The following is a 25246-nucleotide window of genomic DNA, read 5'->3' on the forward strand; positions in this document are numbered from 1 at the left end:
TCAGAAATTCTTTCTGACATTTTTACCGACATGTAACATTTGGAAGTAATGAACTCCCCGTCACTGTAAAAATCCAGGCAGAGGCTGCCTGACCAGCTCTCTAACTGTAGCAGGGAGTGTTTACCATTGGCCAGTTAGAACAGGCAACATCTAACATTCTTTCAGTTTTGAATGTGGCATTTTCAGGACTGAAAGATGATAAGAATGTATTACAAAAAGCTTAACAAGAAAGAGTCCAAGACATCTCAAACCCATTGCCAGGGTTTTCTCTGCCAGACACCATCCTGAGCCTGCCATCCGTGAGCCAGGCCACAAAGCCCAGTCACATGAGAATGAACACACTTTGTCCCTCCTATCTGATTTGGCATCGGGCTCAGCCCTTTCCCCCATGGAATGGTCCACGCCCAGGTCTCTGACGATGAAGCTGATCTCACAGCAGCCCTGTGAGCGCTGGTCAAGCCCATGGGGGTACCTGTGTGAAGTTTCCCAGGACTCCAGGCTGTTCTCAGAGCTGAGTCCTCCCTAGGCTAAGCCCTCGGAGCTCATCTCAGCTCCAGACTGAGCCGGAAGCCTCAGAGAGAACTCAGAGCTGAGGAAATCCACAGGTTTTACCCAGCACTGCCGAGTCAGCAGTGAGCCAGTTGAGGGAAGTATCAGGAACAGCAAGACACACCTGAGCCGCCGTCTCATTGTTCCGCCTCATCCCTAAACCCTCTGTGCCTGCCTGTCTGTGTCTGTCTCCCTTTCAGGACCAGCATGGCACCGCTTCATGCCCTGCTTCCTTTCTTCTAATCTTGCCTCCCTGGCCTGTTCCATCTGCTCCAGATTAACTGGGAAACATTGAAGAGTTTTTAAAACCTAGGAACAACAGACGTGCTAGATACAAAGAATACAGGGCAGTATCTTCCTCAGTCACATGCCTCCTGCCCTCTCCCATTCCCACAATGAGTTTTATAAATATTTTGTCAGAGAGACATTGCACTCCCAGTTGTTATCATTATCAGCCATTTCCTTATTATCTGTGGTTTACGATGCATTTGCTCCAGGGACCTTCCCAAGATAAGGCAGGAGCAGATGACTGAGCAAGTTGTTGACGTCCACTTGTGTCAAGCCTGTTAAGAATGATATTTGGGGGGATTTGTTGAATGTGCCAGACTGTCCAGTGAGTGGTGATGATCCCCTGCATCTGCTCCGGAGTCGGCCTCGTCCCCTCCTTTGCTCTGTTCTCATTTATCTCTCTTCAGCAGGTGAACCAGTGATCTGTACTTCTATGATGCATAAAATACTTCTTATTTCATGGTAGATTTCAGGGGCTGCTATGAAAACGCATATGTTTTAAGTGTGAATTGAGCCAGAGGTTTAAACTTAAAGCCCCCTTGATTTAGAATCAGAAATTAATATGATGGAGGGAGGGTATAGCTCAGTGGTAGAGTTCATGCCTAGCATGCATGAGGTCCTGGGTTCAATCCCCAATGCCTCCAATTAAAAAAACAAATAAATAAACCTAATTATGCCCCCCCCAAAAAACAAAGAAAAAAGGGATTAACATGAGGATGAAGCTACAGAGTGATTATGTGTGTCTTCTGAAACTACCTTCTGTCTTTCTGCAGGAAATTCTGTGCAGAGAAGGTCTGAATCTAATTTGCTTGGCTGAGTTATTACACTCAGATCCTCCTACTGGCAGCAGTCATGGGGGTGACTTGCTTTCTGTATGGATATTTTAATCAAAATAACTGTACCTGGAGGTAACTTTATTCCTTGTTACCGTGCTTACTTAACTTAGAATGACATTCTCCAGGAGCATCCATGTTGCTGCAAATGGCCCTATATTGTCAGTTTTTATGGCCAAGTAGTATTCCATTGTATAAATATACCACTTCTTTAGCCAGTCATCCGTTGATGGACATTTAGACTGTCTCCATGTCTTGGCTATTGTAAATAATGCTGCTCTGAATATTGGGGTGCAGGTGTCATCCTGAAGTAGGGTTCCTTCAGGATATTTGCCCAGGAGTGGGATTCCTGGGTCATATGGCAAGTCTATTCCTAGTCTTTTGAGGAAACTCAATACTGTTTTCCACAGTGGCTGCACTAAACTGCATTCCCACCAGAAGTGTAGGAGGTTCCCCTTTCTCCACAGCCTCTCTAGCTTTTGTCATTTTTGGATTTTTGAATGATGGCCATTCTGATTGGTTTGAGGTGATACATCATTGTAGTTTTGATTTGCATTTCTCTGATAATTAGTGATATTGAGCATTTTTTCATGTGCCCATTGATGATTTGTATGTCTTCCTTGGAGAATTGCTTTTCTAGGTCTCCTGCCCATTTTTGGATTGGGTTATTTGGTTGTTTCTTATTAAGTCATATGAGCTGCTTATATATTCTGGAGATCAAGCCTTTGTCAGTTTCATTTGCAAAAATGTTCTCCCATTCTGTAGGTTGTCTTTTTGTTTTACTTATGGTGTCCTTCGCTTTGTAGAAGCTGGTAAGTTTCATTAGGTCCCATTTGTTTATTCTTGCTTTTATTTCTATTGCTTGGGTAGACTGCCCTAGGGGAACATTTCTGAGATGTATGTCAGATATTTTGCCTGTATTTTCTTCTAGGAGGTTTATTGTATTTTGTCTTATGTTTATCTTGCTGAAGAGACTGTATTTATTCCATTGTATATTCTTGCCTCCTTTGTCGAAGATTAGTTGACCAAAAGTTTGTGAGTTCATTTCTGGGCTCTCTATTCTGTTCCATTGGTCTATATGTCTGTTTTTGTACCAATACCATGCTGTCTTGATGACTGTAACTCTATAGTATTGTCTGAAGTCTGGGAGAGTTATTCCTCCAGCCTCTTTCTTTTTTTCTTCAGTAATGCCCTGGAAATTCTACGTCTTTGATGGTTCCATATAAATTTTATTGTGATTTGTTCTAGTTCTATGAAATATGTCTGGGGTAATTTGAAAGGGATTGCATTATATCTGTAGATTGCCTTGGGCAGTGTGACCATTTTAACAATATTGATTCTTGCAATTCAACAGCATGGTATACCTTTCCATTTTTTAAAGTCTTTTTTAATTTCCTTCAACAATGGTTTATAGTTTTCTGTGTATAATTCTTTCACCTCTGTGGTTAGATTTATTCCTAGATATTTTATTACTTTGGGTGCTATTTTAAAGGGGATTGTTTCTTTACTTTGTTTTACTGTTGATTCATCATTACTGTAAAGAAATGAAAATGATTTTGAACATTAATCTTGTAACCTGCTACCTTGCTAAATTCTTCGATCAGCTCTAGTAGTTTTGGTGTGTATCTTTTAGGGTTTTCTATATATAGTGTCGTGTCATCTGCATATAGTGACACTTTTACCTCTTCTTTTCCAATTTAGACAAATTTTACTTCTCTTACTTGCCTGATTGCGGTGGCCAGCGCTTCCAAGACTATGTTGAATAGGAGTGGTGATAGTGGGCATCCTTGTCTTGTCCCAGATTTTAGTGGGAAGCTTTTGAGGTTTTCACCGTTGAGTGCTATACTGGCTGTAGGTTTGTCATATATAGCTTTTATGATGTTGAGATACATTCCCTCAATACCCACTTTGGTGAGAATTTTTATCATAAATGGGTGTTGAATTTTATCAAAAGATTTTATGCATCTATTGAGATGAGCATATGGTTTTAGTCCTTTCTCTTGTCGATGTGAAGTATTACATTGATTGATTTGCATATGTTGAACCACACTTGTATCCCTGAGATGAACCCCATTTGAGCATGATGTATAATCTTTTTTATGTGGTGTAGGATTCTATTTGCTAGTATTTTGGTAAGGACTTTTTTGCATCTGTGTTCATCTGTGATATTCGTCTGTAATTCTCTTTATTGGTGGTGTCTTGGCTTGGTTTTGGTATCAGGGTGATGGTGGCATCATAGAATGAGTTTGGGAATATTCCTTCTTTTCAATCTTCTGGAAGAGTTTGAGAAGGACTGGTATGAGTTCTTTTTGTATGTGTGGTAAAATTCCCTGGTGAAGCTGTCCAGTCCTGGACTTTTATTTGTAGGGAAGTTTTTTTATTTTTAATTCAATTTCATTCCTAGTGATCGGTTTGTTCAAGTGGTCAGTTTCTTCTTGATTCAGTCTTAGTGGATTGTATGTTTCCAGAAACGTCCATCTCCTCTAGGTTATCCATTTTTTTCCATGTAGTTTTTCAAGATATTCTCATATGATATTCAGTATTTCTATGTTATTTGTTGTAATTTCTCCATTTTCCTTTCTTATTTTGCAAATTTGTGCTCTCTCTTTTTTATTCTTTGTGAGTTTTCCCAGAGGTTTGTTGATTTTATTTACTCTTTCAAAAAAATTGCTTTTGGTGTGATTGGTTATTTTCTCTATTTCTTTTTAATCTTTATTTTATTTATTTCCTCCCTGATCTTTATTATTTTCTTCCTTTTGCTGACTTTTGGGTGTTTTTGCTCTTCTGTTTCTAGTTCTTTTAACTGGTGGGTTAGATTGTTTATTTGATATTGTTCTTCTTTTTTGAGTAAGGCCTGTATCGCCCTAAACTTTCCTCTTAGCACTGCTTTTGCTGTGTCCCATAAGTTTTGTGTGGTTATGTTTTCATTTTCATTTGTCTCAAGGTATTCCTTAATTTCAACTTTGATTTCATCATTGACCCATTGTTTTTTTTAATAGCATATAGTTTAATCTCTATGCTTTCCTTTTTTTCTCCTTTGTTTCTCTGAAGTTGATTTCTAGTTTCAATGACATTGTGGTCAGTAAAGATGCTAGAGATAATTTCTATTTTCTTAAAATTGTTGGGACTTCTTTTGTGACCAAGTACATGATCAATCCTAGAAAATGTTCCACGTGCAATTGAAAAGAATGTATACCCTATTTTGGGTGGTTGTAATGCTCTGAAAATCTCCACTAAATCTAATTTTTCTATTGTATCATTTAATTTCTCTTTTGCCTTATTTATTTTCTGTCTGGAAGGTCTGTCTAGTGATGTTAATGTGGTGTGAATATTTCTGACAATGATTGTATTCCCATCAATTTCCCCCTTTTTCTCTGTTAATAGTTGTTTTATGTACTTAGGTGCTCATGTTGGATGCATATATATTAATGATTGTAATGTCCTCATCTTGTATTGCTCCTTTAATCATTATAAAATGTCTTTATTTATCTTTCTTCATGGCCCTTGTTTTAAAGTCTATTTTGTCTGAAATCAGAACTGCTACACCTGCTTTTTTGGAATTTCCATTTGCATGGAGTTTCCTTTTCCGTCCATTCACTCTCAATCTATATGTGTCCTTCTCCCTAAAGTGTGTCTCTTGTATGCAGTGTATTGAAGGTTCTTGCTTTATTATCCAGTCTGCCACTCTGTCTTTTGACTGGAGCATTTAGTCCATTAACATTTACAGTAATTAATGATAGATGAGTGTTTATTGCTATTTTGAACCTATTTTTGCAGTTGATTTGGTATTTCTTCTTCCTTTCTTCTTCCTTTTGTGGTATGGTAATTTTCCTTTGTATTATCTTGGATTGTATTTAGTTTTTGTGACTCACTTGTAAGTTTTTGTCTTGTAGTTACACTTTTTTGTAAGTCTGTTAACTAATTACTGTAACTGTGTGTACTAAACAGATAGTAATGTAATCTCAAACCCATCCTACCAAGAACAAAAAAATTTAAAAAACAGAAGAAGAAAGAAAATAATACTCTATATTTTCTTGCTTCCCTCTCCCATCAATGATTTATATGTCTTCTTTTACAATTTCATGTTTATTCTATTTGTAATTCGTGGTAGTTATCACCTTTCCACTTATGAGTTCTCATTTCTGTAGCATCGTGCATCTTTTCTATTTAGAATAGACCTTTCAATATTTCGTTTAGCATGGGTTTAGTGTTGCTAAAGTCTTTTAGTTTTTGCTTCTCTGTGAAATTCTATATCTTACCTATTCTAAAGGATAGCTTTGCTGGAGAAAGTAACCTAGGCTGCATCTTCTTTTTCATTCAGGACTTTGAATATATCTTGCCACTCCCTTCTGGCCTGTAGTGTTTCTGTAGAGAAATCAGCTGAGAGCCTTCTCTTGTAACTCACTCTTTGTTTTTATCTTGCTGCCTTTAGGATCATTTCTTTATCCTTCAGTCTGGCCATCTTGATTATGCTATGTCTTGGTGTGGGTCTCTTTGGGCTCTTCCGGTTTGGGAACCTCTGAGCCTTCTGTACTAGGGTGTCTGATTCCTCCTTTAGGATTGGGAAGTTTTCAGTCATGATTTCTTTAAATACCTTTTCCATCCCCTTTGTTCTTTCTTCCCCTTCTGGAACCCCTATTATACATAGATTGGCATGCTTTATATTATCCCATAGGTTCCTTATATTGTTTTCATTGTTTTTTATTTGTTTTTCTCTCAGCTGTTCTGATTGGGTGCTTTCTGTTGTCCTGTATTCTAGGTCACTTATTCATTCCTCTGCATTATCTAGCCTGCTTTGTACAGCCTTTAGTTCTGACCTCATTTCAGCCAATGAATTTACCAATTCTACTTGGCTCTTCTTTATAGCTTCTATTTTGTTTTTGACATATTTTATGTCTCTAAACACTATCTCTTTTAGTTCCTTCAGTAATTTGATCACTTCTTTTTTGAAATATTGATCTAGTAGGCCATCAATGTCTATTTCATTGATCGTTCTTTCAGGGGATTTCTCTTGCACTTTTAATTGGGAGTACTGCCTCTGCTTCTTCATAATGCTTATAACTCTCTGGCACTGTGGCTTAAGGAGTATCAGTTATCTATTGTGATCCTTAAAGGAGTTTATTTATCTATCTAAAGTCTTTGTGGGAATAAAACTTAAAAACGAGAGAGAGAGAGAATTTTAAAAGAATGGAGGAAAAGAAAGTTTGAAAAAAGTGTATAATCAATAATAGAAGAGCAAGTTGAAGCAGATTAGGAATCGAGTTGAGGTGTCTTTTAAAAACCTTAATAAAAAGAAGAAAAAAATCAAAACACAATATTTGAAACCTGTGAATAAACAATACAGATCAAAACCAAGAGAATTAAAAATGAAATGAGAACTATAAACATATAGAACTGTTTAAAAAGTAAAGATTAAAAAGGTAATAGAAAACAAAACAGACATAACAAGATTTAAAAAACAAAGATATGTTCTCCTAGAGACTGTGCACTCTTAATGGTTTTATTGAGAGGTCTTTGTGTCTTCACCCTGTTTCACGAACTCAGCTTGCTCTGTTGGCCCCCTCGTCTGTGCTGCTCACAGTGTCGGTCGGCAAGAAGATCATGCCCCTCCAACACTGGGTCAGGTGCTGCTTTCCTTCACGGTGGCCTGGTGGGTCACTCCCACTCCGGATGCTGCAGTCAGTGCTGTACCAGTTGCTCCATAGGTGGGCTCAACTTCAAGAATAACAGCTTTATGGAGATATAATTCATGTACCATAAAATGCAGCCTTTGAAAGTGTGCATTAGGGTTTTAAGAACATTTCAGGGTTGTGTAGCCATCACTCCCAAAAGGAACCAGTACCCTTTAGTAAGTCACTCCCTAACCTTCCTTTCCCTTAGCCCCCAGCAGCCACCACTCTACTTTCTGCCTCTACGGATTTGCCTGTTCTGGGCATTTCATATAAGTAGAACCATACAGTATTCTGCCTTTTTTGATTGTCGTCTTTCATTTAGTGTGACATTGTCAAGGCTCATCCATGGTGTAGCATATTTCGGTACCCAAATTCCTTTTTGTGTTCAAATAATATGCCATTGTTATAAGTACACCACATTGCTTATCCATCCATCAGTTGATGATGAATAATTCTGCTGTAAATGCTCATGGACAAGTTTTTGTGTGAACACATATTTTCAGTTCTCTTGAGGATATATCAAAAATGGAATTGCTGGGATGTATTCTACTTTTAACATTTTCAGGAATTGCTAAAGTAGCTTTTAAAGTGACTGCACCATTTTATATTTCCAGTAGTAATGTATGAGGAGTCCAGTTTCTCCACATCCTCATCAACACTTTATTACCGGGTTTATAGATACATATTTATATATCATATATCATATATATTTGTCATCCTAGTTGGTATGAAGTGGCATGTCATTGTGCTTTTGATCTCTGTTTCCCTAATGCCTACTGATGTTGAACATCTTTTTATGTGCTTATTTCCCATTCGTATGTCTTCTTTGGAGAAACATCTATTCAAATTCTTTGCCCATTTTAATTGTATTTGTCTTTGTATTGTCACGTTTTAAGTCCTCTTTGTCTATTCTGGATAAAAGTCCCTTATCAGGGAAAATATTGGAAATATTTTCACCCATTCTGTGGATTGTCTTCTTACTTTCTTGATGAAGTCCTTTGAAGCACAGAAATTATTAATTTTACTGAATTCCAGTTTACTTGATTTTTTTCTTTTGTTGTTTGTGCTTTTAGTGTCATATATTAGAAGTATTTGTAATCCAAAGTCCTGAAGATTTTCTCATTGTTCATTTTCTAAAAGGTTTATAGTTTCATGTCTGTGATTTGTCTTGAGTTAAATTTCATAAATGGTGTTAAGATAAAAGTTCAGTTTTCTTTCTTTCCAGGTGTATGTTCAGGTGTCACAGCATCATTTTTGTAAAGATTATTTTTTCCCCATTGGATTGTCATGGCACCTTGTCAAAAATTAACTGGCTACATGTAAGAGTTTGTTTATGGACTCTCAGTTCTTTTCTCTCAATCTATTTGTCTGTCCTTTATGCAAGTACCGCACTGTATGAATTACACTTTTGTTAGTGAGTTTTGAATTTGGAAACTTCAAAACTTTGTTCTTTTTCAAAATTGTTTTGACTATTCTGGGTATCTTGCATTTCCATATTAGTTTTAGTATCAGCTTGTTCATTTCTGTCAAAAAGCCAGAGTTGCATTGAATGTATAGGTCATTTTGAGGACAATTGCCATCCTAACATTAATAAAGCTTCTGATCCATGAACACAGAGGAGCTTTCCATTTATTTTAGGTCATTTTTAAATTCTATCAGTAGTATTTTAGTTTTCAATATACAAGTTTCAGACATTTTTCTCAGTATTCCACATATTTTTCTTAATATTCCTAAGTATTTTATTCTTTTTGATGCTATTGCTAATGAAAATGTTTCCTTCTTTTTATTTTTTGATTATTCACTGCTGTTGTATAGAAATATAATTACTTTTTTATATACTGATTTATGTCTTACAATTTTGGTCAGACTGGGTTATTAATTCTAATAGGTTTTTTTTTTCTTTTCTCTCTCTTTTTTTTCTTTGTGGATTCCTTGTGATTTCAATATATAATATCATGTCATCTGGAATCGAAATAGTTTTATTTCTTTCTTTCTAAACTGGAGGCTTTATTTTCTTTTTCTGGTTGCTTTGACTAGAACCTGTAGTACAATGTTGATTTTGGGAGGAATTAATTCAGTCTTTAACCATTATGTATGTTCTTTGCTGCAGGATTTTCATAGATGTTGTCTGTCAAGTTGAGGAAGTTCTCTTCTATTCCTAGATTTTATCCATTATTCTATTAATATGGCACATTACATGAATTGACTTTTGTATGTTGAACTGCCTTTGCATACCTGGATACATCCCACTTAACTGTGGTCTATTTTATATGTTACTGGATTGGATTTGCTTGTATTCTCTTGAGGATTTTTGCATTTATATTCATAAGAGATACTCTTTAGTTTTCTTGTGATGCCTTTGTCTGTTTTTGGTATCAGTGTGATACTAGTCTTATTGAATGAATTGGGAAGTGTGCCCACCTCTTTATTTTCAGACGAATTTGTGAAGCATTTTTTTTGTTTGTTTTTGTTTTTGTTTTTTCTTTAAGTAGTTGATGGAATTCACCAGCAAAGCCATTCGGGCCTAGCATTTCCTTGTGGGAATGTTTTGGATTACAATTTCAGACACTACTTATTGTAGGTTTATTTGAGTTTTCTAATTCTCCTTGAGTTAGCTTCAGTCATTTATGTCCTTCTAGGAATTTATCAATTTCATCTAGATTATCTCATTTATTGGCTATATAATTATTCATGTTATTCCCTTATATTCCTTGTTATTTTTGTAAGGGCAGTAGTGACATCCTTCCTTTCATTTCTCATTTTAGTAATTTGAATCTTCTCTCTTTTTTTCTTCAGTACTAGGTAAAAATTTCTCACTTTTGTTGATCTTTTCAAAGAACCAACTTTTCTTTTTGTTGATTATTCTTTTGTTCATCTATTCTCTATTCCATTTATTTCTGCCTTTAGTATTTTGATTAGAATGTTTAATTCATTTACATTAATGTAATTTCTTATCAGGTTGAACTTACATCTGTTATCTGCTTTCTATATGTCTTTTACTTTTCCCATTCCTCTATTACTACACTTTTTTGGACAAAGTAGGCATTTTCAAGTGTGCCATTTTAATTTGTTGTTTATTTTATCTTTTTCTTCTCCTCCTCCTCTTCCTCTTCCTCCTCCTCCTTCCCCTCCATTGCCCTGGAGATTATAATTAACATCTTTTTTTAAAGCAATCTAGTTCACATGAATGCCAACTTAATTTCAATAGTACACAAAAAATTTGCTTTGGTATCAGTCTTTTCCCTCCCCCTCCTCATGCTATCACTGTCATACAAATTACACCTTTATGCATTTATAAGTGCATCTACACAGTTTCATATGTATTGTTTTATGCAGTTGTCTTTTACATCAATTAGAAGAAAACACTTACATGTAATACTCTATTTATACTGTTTTATTTTTTTACTCATGTAGTTACCTCTACTAGTACTCATTATTTTTCAGGTGAGTGTCCTTTCATTTACAGCTGCTGGACTATCCTTAATATTTCTTTTAGAACAGGCCTGTTAGCAATGGATTCTTTCAGATTTTGTTTTTGTAGGAGTGTCTTAATTTCTCCTTTAACTTTTTTGAAGAATCATTTTGCTGGCTATAAAATACTTGGTGACAGTCTTTTCCTTTTATCACTTTGACAATACCATCACACTACTTCTGGCCTCCATGGTTTTTGATGAGAAATCAACTGTCTTACTGAGGAGCCTTTGTATATGTTGAGCCACTTTTCTCTTTCTGCTGTCAAGATTCTTTGTTCTTGTCTTTTGACACACTGAGTCTGATGTGCAGATTTTAGATGTCTCTATGTTTATACCATATGGAGTTTTTTGAGCTGCTGGGATGTACAAATTAATGTTTTCATCAAATTTGGGAAGTTTTCAGCCATTATTTCTTTATATATTTTTTCTACCCCTTTTTTTCTCTCCTTCCTTCTGGCGCTCCCAATATGTGTGTATAGGTATTGTTGATGGTGTCCCACCTATCTCTGACACAGTGTTCATTATTTTTTCATTCCTTTTTCTTTCTGTTCCACAGACTGGATAATCTCAGTAGTTTTAAGTTAACTGACTTTTTCTTCAAAAAGTTCGTATCTACAGAGAAACCTCTTATTGAAATTTCCATTTTAGTCATTATATTTGTATCACTAGAATTTCTTGTTGGTTTTTAATATAAATTTTATCTATTGATATTCTCTGTACAATGAGATGTTCACATAATTTAATTCTTTAGGCATGGTTTCTGTTAGCTCTTTGAACATATGTGTAATTGCTTATTTATGTCTTTGTCTAGTAAGTCCAGTGTCTGGGTTTCCACAGGGAGTTTCTATTGACTACTTTTCCCCCTGTGTTATGGCCAAACTTTTCTGTTTCTTTGTACATCTTCTAATTTTCTGTTGAAAACTGGACATTTAAAATATTAAAATGTGGCTCATCTGAAAGCCAGAGTTTCTTCTTTTCCAGGGCTTATCGTTGCTTCCATTGTCATTGCTGCTGCAGCTATTTATTTAGTTACTTTCCTGAACAAATTCTTTAAAGTCTGTATTCTTTATCATGCATGGCCATGAGATCAGTGTGTGTGCAGAAAGCCTAGTTGTCATCACTGTAATAAATGGACAGTGATTTCTTTCAATGCCTGGAGCCAATCATTTGAGCTGTTGCCAGGTGGCTGTGTGTCTGCGTGCTGAGGGAGGCCCTCAGCACCGGCAGGCAGTCTGCAGCTCTTCCGTAGCCTTTAGTTCTTGCTTAGGCAGAACCTCAAGTTCAGCCAGAGTTGAAGGCTTAAGATTTTCTCAGATCTTTCCTTGCCATGTGCCACATATGTGTACGGCCTTCTACAGTTCACGGAAGTTTTTGGAGCTTTTTAACCCTACTTCCACCCCCAGAACGTCTCATTACTCAATTTTGCCTTTCAAAGTTTCCTAGTCAGCATGTAGTTAGCCTCTACTGGTACCACTGCCTCAGGCAGTTGTAATGTTAAATACTCACTGCTGATTGTTTTCTACAAACACTCTGGGGACAGGCTGTTTGCACAGCATGGGTTTGAGATAGATCAAGTACTGACAGCTCTCTGGGGACGGATTTTTTAGGTAACTTCATATCACATCTGCTCCTACCTTGATTGTGAGACTGTTGCTTTTAAAGGCCACCATTTAGGTGAGGATACGGGGATGGGGGTATATCAAGTTACAATGCCACAAGACTCACTATCTTTATGGAGATTTTGCTGTTTTGTTTTTTCTCAAATAAACACTCCCCGGATTGCTGGAAGCCTTGGTTTAATTTCCAGAGTTCTGCAGAGGTTAATTTTGACAAATTTTGCCATTGTCATTGTTTCATAGAGGAGTAAGTTTTCCAACATATTTACTCAGATATTCTAGAAGTGTATCCCATTTGCATTTGTTTTTAACTGAGTTACTTGCAAGACTAACTAATTCTACAGCTCCAGCCCCATTCAGATAAGAGTCCATCTGCATGGCTTCTCCTAAAGGGAGCAGTGTGCAACCTGTTGTCAGTTTGTTGTTTTCCTTATTAAAGTGTAGGGGTTTTTAAAAATATGCTCAGGAATAGCCCTTTGTCATTTTTACATGTTACAAAACTTCCACTAGTCTGTGGCTATTTTTTTCCCTCTTTTTTCGTTGCTTTAATGAAGTTCCCACATTTAAGGATTTTCAGTATAGCAGTATGTGGATGATGTTCACACAGATGAGACATTTAACTACTGTCTAAACCTCACTCTTTGCTCTGATTCACTGTCTAGAACATCTGAACACATCTACTGAACCCCGTGTACCAATGGATGCTGACAGCCCTAATTAAAAAGATGCTTTTTAAGTAAAGCAAAAATATTAAATTTGACACTGGAAAAGACAAATCTCATATTTCCTAGCTGATCTTGCTTTCTGTGATCATTAGCTACATCATGTTTATAGAGCCGACAGGCATATTGAGCTACTGATTTTATTTCATCTGATTTTAGAATGCAGAACACATTTCAGGCCCACTTATAGCTCCATATGTGTAGCTTTAAGGATATGTACATATGATGATGTCTTTATTTTAACTATCTTATTTTATTTTAAGTATCTACTCCTGTGAACCTCATTAAAGAAAGCTTCGAAATGCAGAACTGAAATTTTTCATACCACCATCATCCCGTAGCATCTCTTTTGCACTTAGATGTTTTGTGGCAGAGTATTTTTCTGCTCCCTAGAAATGATCAATGTTGAAGTGGAAAAAATAACCCTCCTCTAATAAATATAGTCCAAATCACACACTTATCTGAAAAATGGCCACCACTTTAGTCCACACCAATCCATCTACTCATACTGACTCAGAGTCCTCAACACAGTCAATCCACCACTGAAGTCACGGGCCTCAGCACACGTTCTATCCCCTCCCCATTCCTTGTTGTTTCTGATCTACTTTTGACCAACGCATCCTGCCAGTCTCTTCCCAGCCTGACTGCAGTTTTTAATTTTTACCTTTGAGTTCCAGGCTGCGCCTAGTGATTACCAGAGAAATGCCAGACACCTGGTTCATCAGGAGGGGTGGGGAGGATTTCAGGAAGTTGTTACCCTAACTCAATTGCAGATCAGTGAGTGGCTGTTGTGACCATTCCTTCTAGATCTCTGCCATGCCGGCTGCATCCACCCCAGCAAAATAAAGTAGCTCCTCCACCACCTCTACCTCCATTCATCTGGGTTTCTGCTTTTAGTGATACTCAGATGCTGCTGATGGGCATTATATATATATATATTTTTTTAATTGAAGTATAGTCAGTTACAATGTGTCAATTTCTGATGTACAGCACAATGTTCCAGTCATTCATATACACACATATATATATGAATTCCTTTTCATATTCTTTTTCATTAAAGGTTATTACAAGATATTAAATATAGTTCCATGTGCTATACAGAAGAAATTTATTTTTTTAGCTATTTTTATATATAGTAGATAATATTTGCAAATCTCAATCTATGATGGGAATTTTTAAAGCCACATCTGGAACCCTTGCTGCAGAACAGTCTGAGAAATATATTTTCAACCTCATAGCCTTTTGGTTAGGAAGTTGGAATAAAGGCTGAGCTGGCTCACCTAACTTGTCTGCATTTGTGAGTAAAGAGGTCTGGAGTTTCAAGGCCCAGTGAAATGTCCCAGCCCTTCAGTAGCAAACTCTGAAAGCAACCAAAATGCTCCCATCTACCAGAGCATGACTTGTCCTTAGACACTGCTGGACATAACCACCAACGCTGTCTAAGGCATCGTCTTCATCTGGTGCACACTTTCTTTAGATGTGTAATATCCTGATTAACAGGACAAGCTGGTTTGGATTCCCAAGGTCACAGGCAGCCTTCTGCCTGACTTTGGTGTATATATGTTCATTGAAGAGTCCTCTCTCAGATCAGCTAGAGCTGCCTGGTGTGTGGTTTGCCAGAGAAAGTGGGTGCAGTGCTCCCCACCAGAGCCCTACAAGTTGTTTTATTGCAGGAAGAGAGAGAGCAAAAGAGACAGAACAGGAAGTTCTTGTCCAGCCTAAAACACAGTCACTCCCGCCCAGGGCTCTTGCTCTGGGACACACAGCAGTGCAGGTCAGCAGTGATGTGGCCCCGGTGTGCTCCAAAACATGGTGTGGTTGTACTGGGCTATCTGTGTATTTCATGGACCCTGCAATGTTCTCAGCTTTGTGAAATGGGGAACTAAGGAACTCCCACCCATGCCTGTAGCTCCCAGGGTTTGCACCCTTATGGGTTTCGAGGATTTGCTGCTAATTCATTCTTTTTCACCAGGTCATTTCTCGGTTACATGGCAGTCCTGTGACTTCCTTATCAGAACTGCTCCTTAAGTTCGGGAATTAGTGAAAAATGCCATTTTACCCTGTAAGATCATGTTCAGGGAGGAGGAGGAAGACACCATAGATCAGAATTGTTATTTTGCTTTTTTTTGTTGTTGTTTTCATAAGCCGTCTCCTGTTGTCAAATAGACACTGAGCAAATGAATGACTGTTACACTCCCATTTGAAGTATGAGGAAAATGACACTCATGGAGAGGAGACAAATTTCCTGAGGTTCCAAAGACAAAAAGGGATGAGCACAGAATAAGATCCCTGCAAATTTCTGGGCTGTCATCAGCCTTTAGGTCAGTGACAGAGTGCCGTGTGTAGTAGTAAAGTTGTAGCGTGCTTTTAGAAGGGTGCAGATGTTCTTGTTTTTGTTGATACAATGACACTGTTTTGTCTGGGACTCTGAAAAAGAGAAATGGGTTAGAAAATTTTGGTTTCACATCCTTGGTCCTTCCTCAACCTCACAGATATGGACCTTTCCATCTGTAGCAGGATTAAGACAGCCCCAGCCTTCCCATCTCATGAGATCAGTCCTCATTCATTTCATCCCTGCCCACCTGTAGGTGATAAAGCACAGCATGATTTTCTTGCCCTGCTTCACTGATTCTTGTGAAATTAGGTGTTTGAAGAGAGAAACTCATGAAAGGAAGCTGCTTTTTTTTTTAATATAAAGTGCAGTAATTTTCTTAGCAGAGAAGGAAATAGAGGATTTTCTTCATTGAAAAACAATAGAGATTTCAAGACCATCTGTATTTCTGATGCGTAGATGAAAATGACAAAATCTAGAGGGATTACAGAAACACAAGGAAGATACCAAAAGTGCCTTTAAAGAGATTTTCTAAGACTGGGCTTGTAAAGAGACTGTTAGTTGACAGCTACCCTCTTCTCACCCATAGTCCCTCTCCTTAGGTTGGAAAGGGCCAGCGTTTCCCCTGTGTGCAGTCCTGGTGCTTCAAGTGAGTTGTGGGGCAGGGCGGTGCACATGGGGCTGCCTTCAGTTTGTCCATCGTAAGTAACCCCTGGCAGTCAGAGGGCAAGTGTGTTGCAACCTCATGAACCAGCCGCCATGCTCTCCGGGGTGTGTGCCCATCTCAGCTCATCCCGGCTCAGGTGAAGGCAGAGCAGAGAGTGGTGGCAAGAGGTCAGCCATGAGTAGCAGGGAGCACCTGGAGTCAGCTGGGACCCAAGTGGCTAGGAGTTGCAGGTGGAATTCCCAGGACTTCCCACAGCTCGTTCATTCAGCTAATACTTCTCCAGCCCCTGTGATGTGCTGGTGCTTCCGTTGTGAACAGAACCAAATCCCTGTCCTCATGAAGTTGACGTTCTAGTGGACATGAGAAATGATACACACAGAAGCAGATCCAGGTCAGGACACATGAGTGCTGTCTATTTTGGAGTGCACAAGGTGAGATCCTTTGGGAAGGAATGTATGATACAGGAAAATGTGGGGGAGAGGATGGCCATATCCCAGGCCTTATTTGGATCCCTGGGATGCACCTCGCCAAGTGTGGGTCCTTGGTTTGCACAGAAATGAATTCAAGAGAGAGCCACAGCTCAGTAAAGGTAGATTTAATCAGACAGATATATACTCCATAGACAGAGTGGGCTGTTTCAGAAGGCAAGAGACAGGCCATGAGGCGTGGGGGTTGGGTACTCCAGTTTAAAGTAAAAGTAGATACACCGTCCACAGACAGAGTGTGGGCTGTCTCTCTCAGCAGAGAGAGCATCCACGAGGTGTGGGATTGTTAGTTTTTGTGCACTCAGCATCTTCATATGCTAATAAGTGGGAGGAATATTCCAACCGCTTTGGGGAAGGTGCTGGGATTCCCAGAAATTTGGCCACCACTCACCCTTTGACCTTTTATGGTCAGCCTTGAACCTGTCCTGGCACCTGTGGGCGTGCCATCTAGAATCCTGCTGTATTTCGGTGAGTGTGTATTGAAGCTCAAGATCTCCTGGGAGTTGACTTCTCCACCGTCTTGGTGCTAATGGCTGTGCCATTCTCAATGGCTGTGTCTGGCCCCCTTCCCTCCTGTCTCATGAAGGAGCTCTGGACTGATTGCACAATTGCAGAGCAGGGGATATAGTGGAAAGAACTTCATAAGTGGAAGGTGGAAGGCAGTGTTGGCAGTAGAATTCTCAAGTCAATTATAAAGTAAGGGTCTTCTGTTTGCTGGGGGTACCTGGTGTCACATTAGGGAGCGGTGAGCCTTGGGGACATCAGTGAATGGGTGGCTCACTGTGTATACTGTGTTGCTTCTTAGGTGGCCTGAGGACAGTTGGCTTATAGGTGACCCATTCACTGAAGCAGGGGTCTTTTTGGGGATTTTCTGCATGTGAGGCTAACATGGGTCACATGGGGGGCAGGACCGGCCAGTCACAGCTTGGTCCACAGTCACTTAGTGCCCTCAAGGCTTTCATCCCATGGATGCATCACCTCCCCCTGCATGGGGACAAGGGCACAAGTGGCGGGGCAGCTTCTCAGTGGTGGAGGCATTACTCTCCAGACCCAACACTCAACAGCGTGGACCCCTGGTGTTGGCCACAGTCTTCGCTAGATGAGGCTGTTGGGTAGCTGAGCTCATGAGACATGGGTGCCATGCTTCCATCCTCACCAAGAGCTCTAGTTTTGAAGGTTCTGGTCAGACAGCCACAAATACTCCGTAGCCCATAAACAAAGAACAGTCTCTCTCACTCGGGGAAGGGCACACAGAAGGGGAACGGATCATCCCGAGAGCAGGAGAGGCCAAATCAGTCCTGCCATCAGGGATCTGACAGACGAGCCAGCTCAGTTCCTCTTACTAGTTGTTTACTTGGGGGATCTGGGGTATTTGGGTGACCTGCAAGTGTCAGGAAATAATATGCAATTTCAGAGTTCCTGATCTGGTGTTAACTTACCCCATTGTAGGTGTCGTGAAGGGAGACGGAACTTGGTGGACAACAGGCCATGGCCTCTCCTCCCTGGTGGAGCCAGGAGGTTACAATATTAAATACAACTGCGGGGGCATCATATCTACATTGAGAGGCCAGATGGCCTTACATACTCTCATGCTTGATGTCTAAGTTGCAGAGGGAAACTGGATTCCATCCAGCTCTCCAGCCAAGGAGGATACCAGAAGTGGCCTCCGCCACCAACTGTGAACTCTTTGCCTCCACTGACAGCAGCATCTACAGCAACAAGCTGGGCTGACACCTGCGTTTCCGTGTAAACATCCGAGTAGCCACAGCAATGGCCTCGTGAGGGTTGGTGTGCCCAAGGAAGCGGTGTGTGGGACGGAGGGAGGAGTTCCGGGGTCAGACACCGGGCGGGCAGGCAGGCAGTGATGACATCTGTGCAGAGCAGACGCCATGGAACCCAGCCAAATGGAGGTGGGTTTTGGAGCAGGGAGCTTGGTCAGTGCCGTGTTGTTCGTAAGAAGATCCTGGGCTCTGGAGCCAAGAAGTCATTGGCTTGATTCCTGACCCCAACCCTCATCTTGGGCAAATGTTTGAAGCTTTCTGTGCCTCTGTTTCTTGGTGCCCCAAATGGGGACAATAGTAGCAATTACCTCTGAGAGTCAGGATGGCCTTCATAGATGTCATTTCATTACGCTCGGAGCAGCCCACGAGCACGGTTCTAGGTCCCCCATTTTACACTTGGCAGACGGGTAACCTTTTAATCAGTAATCATGCAGCTAGGAATGGTCAGAACCAGCATTTGAATTTGATCTCTGTGTCCATATTATTTCCATTCTCACTCAGTATTACTGGAAAACTAGCAAAGTCAGAACAAACACTGCTGGGAAGTGGGTGCTTAAAACATGTTTGTCATTGGGGAGTGTTGAGTTCACGTTCTCACAGCCTGTCTGAGGCTCCCTGCGTCTCCGGCTGCCCCTGGTGGGGTCTGCAGGGCTCCGGGCAGTTTCTCCTTGATTTCTACCCCAAGGCTCTCTGCTCTCTACAGGTTGATTCCCAAACCTGACTGCTCAGTAGAGCTAATGTCTAAAAACAAAAAAAGGTGGGGAGGGTACGGCTCAGTGGTTGAGCACGTGCTTAGCATGCAAGAGGTCCTGGGTTCAACTCCCAGCACCTCCATTCAAATAAATAAAGCTAATTACCCCTCCAACAACAAAAAAGAAAGAAGTATTTAAAAAGCAAAAAACAGCACAAAGACCCGACTCCAGGCCAGTAAAATCAGAACAGCGGGGGCGGTTCTGGGGTGCACTGTTTTTCAAAAGCTCCCAGATGCTTCCCATGTTCAGGAGGGTGAGAGCTACCCCTCCACACCTCATCTCACGAGCTTGTCCACTCACACCCGTTAACCTTTTGAAACAGGAAAACTACTTGTCTCAGCCTGGAACTTTCTCCCAATTTCTAGACCTTTATTTGCCTACTGGACATCTTTCCTGGAGCCCACAGGCACCCAGTCAGAACTGGACCAGTTGTCTCCTCTCATGACTTGCCCCTCTTCCTGCCCTTCTTACTTTAGGGAATGGCACCTAAGCCAGAAATCTGGCCGGCATCTTTGACCTCTTCCTGCCCTTCCATCACACCTGTGGCCAATGTGTCCACCTGCTGAAATGCTTTCTTCTCTCCTCCTTGCCAGGCCTCAGTAGGCCTTGCATGTACCTGCCAGTAGGTCTCCCTGCCTCTGTCTAGTCTCTTTCTTGACCACCTTACATATCTCCTACACCTTGGAGGCACACAGAGTCCTGTGTGATGTGCACCTGTGATCTCTCCACCTGGCTGCCTCACCTGCCTCCCACAACCTGTGCTCGCTTCTAGAGTATTTGCAGTTCCTGGAAGGGACCTGGCTCTCTTTGGCCTCCCTCCTTTACATATGCAGCTCCCCAGGGAGAAATGGCCTTAACATTATACCTTCACCTGATCACCTCTAGGGCATCTCAGAACTCACCACAGTGGTTCCCTCCTCTGGGAGAGCCTTGGCTACAGTTCCGGCTCTCTGCCCCGAGCACCCTCTGCTGACTGTTATCCAAGCCCTCTTAACAGGCTTCCTTAGCCATCACTTCACAATGACTCCTGTGCACTTGGAGCTTCTGGAAGCTGGGACTGTGTCTTTTTTCTCTTTATTCTCAGAGCATGGTAGAGACTCGGGTATAATGGTGGAGGGAACAGTGGTTATTCTGGAATTTGTCTATAAGTGGTTTCTAGGGGTAACAGTCTGGTTGGAAGAAGGGCTTGGGGGATTTAATCTGAAACCACATTTTCAATTAACATTTCATGTTGTTTTTGTCTACTATTTGAAGTTACGAGTCTTAAAACAGAATAATGATTTCTAAAAATTACTTTACCGAAGGTTGAGAAAAATTGCAGTTTTCCATATTTAAGAATACTATTTTAATTTCGGGTGACTGGGGTGGTGGAAAATAGAAATGCAGGGACTACTAAAGCATTCTCATCTCCTCCCCCCCACCCTCAGGTCCTTTGGACAGAAGAGACAGAGAGATGTGATAAGTCTTAGAGGGTGGACCGTGCACTTCTTTTAAATTATGACTGTTATTTGGTTTTTTTGGGGGGGTTTTTTGCCTTTTTTTTTTAATGGAGGTACTGGGGCTTGAACCCAGGACCTTGTATATGCTAAGCACGTGCTCTACCACTGAGCTGTACCCACCCTCCCCCCTGATATTTGTGTTTTTAGTGGGCATAATGTGATGGTAGCAGGTGCTTTAGCATCAGACAGAGTCACCTGCCCCTGACCATCACGTTACTCCCTTTCCCCTGAGCTAGAGAACTAGATAGTCTGTTTTCACAAGTTCAATAAATTATCTACATTTTCTTTTTTTCTTAAAAAAAGGCATTAACTCATGTTTCTCTTTAGTATCGCCTATAAATAAAATGTGATTTTATTAACCATTAACCAAAGTGTTAAGGGTAATAAATATTAAGTACAGATTTCTGAAGCATCAGTCATCACTGAAGATCCACATTCTGCTGTTCTCTCTCTCTGTTGGTCACCTTACTTCTGGAGATCTGGAAGCGGCGCCAGGCAGAACTTGAGTACAATTGGGACACGGTTGAGCGGGAAGAACAAGTCCGGCCAGAATAGGAGGCGCGGCGTCCCCACGTGGAGACAGATGAGATTACCCAGGAAAAGCGAGTGCTGTTTAGATGCGCTTTCGTCTGTTTACTTCTGGGCTTGTCAGCCTTGGCTGCATGTTGGAATCACCAGGGGACCTTAAAAAATGTTGGTGCCTGGATTCCATCACTGCAAACTCTGATGGTACTTAGTGGCCTGGGGTGCATTCTGGCATAGGGAAGTTTTTAAAGCTCCTCTGGTTATTCTAATGTGCAGCCAAGGTGAAGGAGCACTGCCCGGAATGGTGGATACAGAAGAGAACTGTGGTCCTTCCTTCATAATAACAGTAAAAATGGAAAAAAAGAAAAAAAAAGACTGGTATAAATGTGTAAGAAAAGAGGCATTGATTTATGTCCTTTCATAAGACCAATAAAAAAATGGAAAAAATATTAGCCATTATTACATAGATGTACAAGGAAAGACACATAGGTTTTTATAGTTGATTCCCATTTTTTCACATGTGCCTTCAATATTGCAGCCTCCTTTTCATCATAGAGTAGGTGTCCCTTTGTCTTGAACTAAGTCCTGGTCACTGCTCTCCCTTCCAGTTGGGATGTGCACAAAGCAACGTGTCTCTCATCTTAAAGTCAGAGAAAGGGTAGAGGAAGCAGGGAAACCTTTGCTGAGGTGCCATCAATGTTTGGGCACTGAGCTAGGCATTTTATATAATTGGAAATGTAAATTTATTGCTGCCAATCCTGCTGCAAAATTTAAAAAAATAAAACTATGTATCTTTGTATAAACATTCCAGAACTATGAAAAGATGATTTTTTGAGTCATCTGTATTATTGCTTCTTTCCATCAGCTGAGATAATTTAGAGCTGATGGTACTCGCAGTCAGCAGCAGCAGGACAGTAGTTTGTGAGCATGAATAACTCTTGGAAAGAAAATGCTTTTACCAGGAGCATCTGAAAATGTCTCCAATTATAAACTTTATAAATTGAATCACAGATTTACAGAATGTTGGCACTGAAAATGTCTGGAGGGAGCAGGTCAACGCCCTCTTTTTACAAATGGAAAAAAATGAGGTTCATCTACTAATAGAAGGTGACATTTGTCTTTTACAACGTAATAAGCTTCTAATAATCTCCACTATGAATAGTTCCCATTGTTTACAAATGAAGATGGGGGTCAAAGCATATGTTGGTGAAAGACTGTACATTCAGAGATGAAAGCTGAAACTTAGACAAATTTAGATGTTCATAATGTTTTTAAGTCCTGAGAAACATAAATGTATCATATTGGCAGCATACAAAAAATACTGAAGAAAAGTCATTTTGGTCATTTAAACTGCCAATTTTAAATTTAAAATTGCCAACTAATAAGTTTAAATTTCCATTGCAACATGCTTGTTGAAAAATTGATGATGAAGACTCATATCTCTTTATTGTTCTTCCTTATTTAAAAAATTGTTTAAATTTTGTTTTAGTTTTTTAATTGAAGTATTTTACTTTAATTGCGAATGCATGCTCCATTGTTTAGAGAGGCCAACGTTGTGATAGTGAGACCTTGGGAATGAAGTTGCCTAAATTCATATTTGAACACAGCAGCTTGCTTCCTGAGTGATCTTGGACAACTTAACTTCTCTGTGCCATAGTTTCCTATAAAATAATAAGAGAGTTGCTTCCTCATGGCTGTGGTAAGGACAGGTCGAATTAATGTACAGAATCTACTTGGGATACTGCCTGGCACAGAGGAAGGGCCATGTACTTAGTGACAGCTATTACTACATTACATCTGCTTTTATAATCCAGGTAAATCTTGAGTCTTACTGATTTCATCTCTAAAAAAAATCTAAATATAAAGTCTAAAATGGAAATTCTAAAAGTTCATAGTTGTAGCTACTTATTACATAAAACTCAACCAAGAAACACACAGTGGAGACCAGTTAGCTGCGGACACCTGTGAAAGTTTCTATCCTGCATGGACTCTAAGCTGTCACTACACTCACTTCTGAAATCAAAGGCAAGCTAAGGAATAGAACTTTAAACCTTGGCCTCGTCAGGTACCCAGACCCCTAAGCTCAGACAATGGCAGGGAAACAGTTTACTGTTCACATGTGCATTTTCTAAAAATAGTATTAAAATAAACACTGTACGTATTTTGTTGTGTGTCTGACATCGTTAACAGAAAAAAAAAAAAAAGGAAAGAAACCCATGCAGTTACGAATAAGGAGGCTATGTCTGAAAATTATTATTAATTTTTACTTATGCTTAGGATTTAGTGACCAGTTAGGAGAAAAATCATTTCATTGGTGTAATCCCTAGACTGACTAAACTTGTTTTTTTCTTTTCTTAATTATGAAGAAGAGCGTGTTCCATTTACCACCTGGGGAAAGTGTATACATATAACCCTTTATGCAAGTGCTCTTTTTCTGGGCAAGAACCTGCCACAGACTTTTTAAAATCTAACTTGAAATGCTGAGACAACTGAAAATCAAGCTGGGAACTATGTAGTCTCTTAGAGAAAACTGTTTCCAGAGAACATCTGAGCCAACGCAGGGAGCCACTCTGGAGGTTCCACAGTGTCTTCTGCTCACGGTGCTTCCCCCAATTCCTTTCACCTTATTTGTTCAAATCAGATCAGTGGTTTAGGATTCTCCAGGGTCTGATTAAGAGACCAGATGGAGGCATTAAGAATTCTAAAATTTTCCAAGAGTAAAAACCAAGGTAAAATATCTAAGAATAGCCTAACAAAAGGATAGTAGGAACTATCAAAAACAAAATTAAAACATACTGAAAGACATAAAAGAAGCTTTAAACACATGATTCTAGATTAAAAGACCATATCTCCAAAATATCAGAACTTATAAAATTGATTTGGGATTTATTGTGAATAAAATTATATTAGTAATATAATAATAAGATAATGAGAGTTTTACTAGCTCAAGAATAGCCAGATTAGAGAATAGGACAGGAAATCCAGATATGGGCTCTGATATCAATAATAATTTAATATACAAGATGGAAGGCATTACAAATCAGGGAGATAAATAAAGGTTATTCAATAAATGGAATATTTGTTAGCTACTTGGGGGGAAAAGAAAAGATTGAAATCATACAGTGAACCATATATTGTGATAAGTTCCAGAAACATTAAAAAAATTAACACAATTAGAAAAAATCTAGAAATAAATATTGATGAATATACAACATCTAGATATGCAATAAGTTTCAGAGGAAAATATATAAAGATTTCCATGCATCAGAAGCATCCAAAGTATAAACAAAATACCAGAAGATGTTATTTGTTAACAAATCTGACAAGGGGCTACTTCCTTTAATACATACAGAGTTCAGATCACATCAAAGATAACACCAAAAAATCTCAGAAGTGTAGAAGGCAGAGAAGATGAACACACATTTACAAAGGAAAAAAATAGATGTCAGGCCGCAGTGGTAATTCAGTCAGTGCACATCAAGTGACACAGCTCTGTTTATGAGGATGAAGTCCCAGTGGTCACCAATCCCATGTCTAGGCTATTGGATAGTATTTGTAAAGTATGGTTGATTTACAATGCTGTGTCAGTTTCTGGTGTACTCCTCCAGCCTTCTTAGAAAGCAGCCTGGGAGTTCATATCAAGAGTCAAAAATATTCATATGCTTTAATCCACTAATTCAGCTTTGAAAAACTTTTAATCAGGAAGTATTTCAAAATGGCATGGAAAAGTCAGTATGGATGTAAGTCACAGACATACTTTTATATGTATATATATATATATAAAATCTCAGCCAAAATATTCTTCCAACCCTTCACATAGTAGAATATTATGCAGCCATGAAAAAGCGTGTCCATGAAAATATTTTATGATATGTTAAAGTGTTATGCTTATGATAAGCTTGAGAATAAAATTAATATATAAAATGATTTTTAATATACAAACAATGCACAGTTCTGAAGGAATTATGTCTACAGGCAGAAGCATTTTTCTTATTTTATTTTTTATTCATTTTCAGAGTTGGAGTCTTTTGATTGTTGGTGACAAAATCAAT

General features: G+C 39.4%; 1 pseudogene; it reads left to right on the forward strand.

Moving 5' to 3' along the window:
* The window catches only part of LOC141574815 (anoctamin-6-like), a 59052-nt pseudogene that overhangs the window by 13838 nt on the left and 19968 nt on the right, over positions 1-25246 (forward strand).

Source organism: Camelus bactrianus, chromosome 23 (genome assembly GCF_048773025.1).
Source record: "Camelus bactrianus isolate YW-2024 breed Bactrian camel chromosome 23, ASM4877302v1, whole genome shotgun sequence".
Classification (NCBI taxonomy): domain Eukaryota; kingdom Metazoa; phylum Chordata; class Mammalia; order Artiodactyla; family Camelidae; genus Camelus; species Camelus bactrianus.